Genomic DNA, 3,367 nt, shown 5'->3' with positions numbered 1-3,367 from the left:
GATGACCAAGGACGATTTGCGGCACTTTCTTGCCAGTGGGAAGGACGAGCCTACAACCTGGTCTTGGTGTATGTTCCCCCTGCATATTTCTCTATAGACGACTGCCATTGGACACCATAGACGATGGCGTGTGGCCTTTAACCTATCAACGATGAGCCAAGGGGATATATTCAATTCCGGGCATATGGTCCTGTTTTCATCTCTACCACGGACACGGACACAGCGGTCCTTAATCCGATAGAACACTGAAGTAACCGGGTGAGTCCGTTTAGACCGACAGTGCAGCGCATATTTAGCTTGTTTTCTTTGTTAGGTCAGCATAGAGGGCCATTCAAATAGAGTAATTACAAACCTATTCGAGTATTGACACAAAAGAGGGTATCTGCGCCATCTTTGAGGCATAGACGTGTCAGATATCGGAACAGCGCATCATGATTAACCGGTATCGAATTCGTGCTCTTCTTTACAGATCACGTTGCTGTGCTCCAGCCCAGAAGCAGCAACTTCTATCCAAAACGCCTTGTTAGCGGCTCAATATCGTAGCTTTGGGAAATCACATCGGCTATGAGTAAGTATACACACACATTTATTGTGTCTATACTCGTGGGTAGTTCCTAGAATAGGTTCTACCATTCTTCAAACATTTTAAATGCAATCTATCTCTGCTCATTCGTTTTCTTTTGGGTTTTTTAGTTACGTCCCGTTATTGAGCAGCACCTTTGCCCGGATTAATCTGTCACGTGATACTCCCTGTGACTGTCTGCAAATCTTGAACAAAACGGGGCATTAAAGACTCCTTGAAAACTTTTTTACGACATTGTACCAATTACAACCAGACCTGGGAGCTTTCTGAGACGGAAGATCGTTAGGTAACTCGGTTCCCTTTCTAAACTTACTCTAGTTAAATATTATGCACCTGTTACATACAAGTGCGCTGTACCACGTTATGTACATATTGAGCCCTCATGGTCTTAGACGAGGCCAGCAGAACTGAGTTGATCAGCTCATTATTTTTTATTCACAGACACGTTGGTGTAGACCCTGGTTAATCCGTGCCTAACAACGGGTGATAGAGCGCGTGTCTCGCGCCTGACTGTACAGTCATATGATATTGACATCATAGTAATTGCCATAAGGTATGTAACCTTGAATCTAGCTACTATTAAATCTACATAACCAGTATGGATTAGTTAGGCCATAAGCGTACCTGGTCTGTTTTTGGCTGGCGATTAAAATACAACGGCCCTCACTATCCAGGATTAGCGGCACATCCACACCTTTCCCCAATATTTGTAGTGATTTATGCCACTAATTATGCGCATTGGTTTGAAACATCACGAATTTTGCAGCTGAATTATATGTAACTGGGACTAACATGTAAATAATGTATGAGTAATAGAATTATGTGTTCTTTGTTTGTTTTTGTTATTGACTGTGCACTTGATTTAGTTGTTGTACATAAATGACCATAGTTTGTCTTTTCTTATTGTGTCATAGGAGTTAAAGAATCATGGCTACCTGAGGAAGGCTGAACGCCGAAACACACGTAGATCTAATAAACCCATGTTTTAAATGAACAATTCTGTTGATATCGAAAGTATAGTGATTGATTAACTAAATTCAATAGAGCCATGTTTGACAAGGTTTTTTTTTTGGCCTAGATGAAACATAATGAAATTATCCAATTAAAATATATAATGATTTAGTATTCACACTAGCAATAATTTGTACTAGAAAAAGTACTGAAAGAGACAAGAATTGATATATTGTATATATGTACATAAAAAAGAAATTTGATAAACAATAAAATAGAAATAGAGAAATCATTGACTTGTTTCTAGGGTCATATTTGGTCACTATGACAACACAATGCACAGTCATATATATTTGTCTTTGTCAGTTGTCTTAAAACATTTTGTTTTGTATTGAATGAGTTTCCTATATATATATTTTCAAATATTTGTTCCCCCTGCACTTCTCAGCCTCGTCCTCCCAGCCTTGGGTACGTTCCTGCTTACCTTACCCCTGGGGGAACTGATTATACGGGGCGATATTAACGCTCTCTTGACGCTTCCTGGGATCAACTACCGCCAAGAGACCAAGGGACTACCTCCACGCAATTGCGAGATTTCACGAACGCATTGGGGCTAGTGGACGTTTGGCGTACACGCCATCCCACGGTGCGCCAATACACATATCACTCAGGAGCCCACAACAGTATGTCCAGGATTGACTATCTCTTTGCCTCCCCAACAAGCCTAGAGAAGGTCCTGGAGATTGTGCACCTTCCCAGAGGAATATCCGATCACTCCCCTATATTAGCGACATACACGTCACACCAAACAGGGAGGAGGCGCATATACCCTATATACCAAGGATGCCTGAAGGTCCCAACCATAGGGAAAAACCTACACAAAACCACAAAGCACTATTTTCAAGAAAATACGCATCAGTGACCTCTCCTAGTACATTATGGGAGGCGTACAAGACAGTCCTACGTGGACAGGCCATTTCACTAATCACTTCACACAAACGGGACAAGGCCCATCAGGTGCAGGAACTCGAAAGGGCAGTGAGCATGGCAGAAGACGAATACACGGGAGACCCAACTGAAGAAAACACTCACAAGCTAGCCCTAGCCAGACAAGCCCTCAGGGATTACACATGGGAAGATGCTAGGGCTAGAGTTACAAAAACACTACACACTATCTATGAAGTGGGAGACAAAGCCGGCAAGCTGCTGGCTTGGCTAGATAAAAAAGAACGTGCCAGTCGCTGGGTTGCCAGGCTACATTTGGCTTCTGGGGAGGAAATAACAGATCCGCAGGACATATTCGCAGCCTTTGCACAATACTACGAGACAGTATACACGCCCACTACCGATGCCACTGTGGAAGAGAATCTGGCCTTTCTTAAAGACATACGTCTGCCGACGTTGGCAGCCCAAGAGGTGCACACATTGGAGGCACCGCTTACAGTGGATGAAATTACAGCCGCAATTAGGGGGCTCCAGCCCGACAAGGCGTTGGGCCCAAACGGTATTCCCGTGGAGCTGTGCAAAAAAGAAGCGGATAGGCTGGGGCCCTATTTATTGAAGATGTACGAGGACAGTTTAGATAAGGGTATACTCCCAAGGGACCAGAGGATGGCGACTCTTGTGACGATCCCGTAACCAGGTAAACCCCCTCAAGAGTGCACCTCCCACTGTCCAATATCGCTCCTTAATGTGGAAGCAAAAATATTAGCGAAGGCACTGGCGATCAGGCTCCAACCACACCTCGCGTCCCTTATACACCCTACCAACCTGGTTTTATGCCAGGCCATAACACGGCGATGAACCTAAGACGGCTTCACGGCGTAATGGCCA

General features: G+C 44.0%; 1 long non-coding RNA gene across 1 annotated transcript; it reads left to right on the top strand.

Annotated features, from left to right (window-relative positions):
- The first annotated feature begins 200 nt into the window (after positions 1-200).
- Positions 201-1,826, top strand: LOC146783414 (uncharacterized). Its single transcript, XR_014970445.1, has 5 exons — positions 201-258; positions 470-568; positions 694-869; positions 1,025-1,136; positions 1,498-1,826. It is a non-coding gene; the product is annotated as an uncharacterized LOC146783414 (long non-coding RNA).
- Positions 1,827-3,367: the final 1,541 nt, after the last annotated feature.

The sequence above is a fragment of the Triturus cristatus genome, chromosome 11, assembly GCF_964204655.1.
Source record: "Triturus cristatus chromosome 11, aTriCri1.1, whole genome shotgun sequence".
NCBI lineage: Eukaryota > Metazoa > Chordata > Amphibia > Caudata > Salamandridae > Triturus > Triturus cristatus.
The sequence above is the reverse complement of the archived record's forward strand: the minus strand, read 5'-3'. Positions and strand labels throughout refer to the sequence as shown.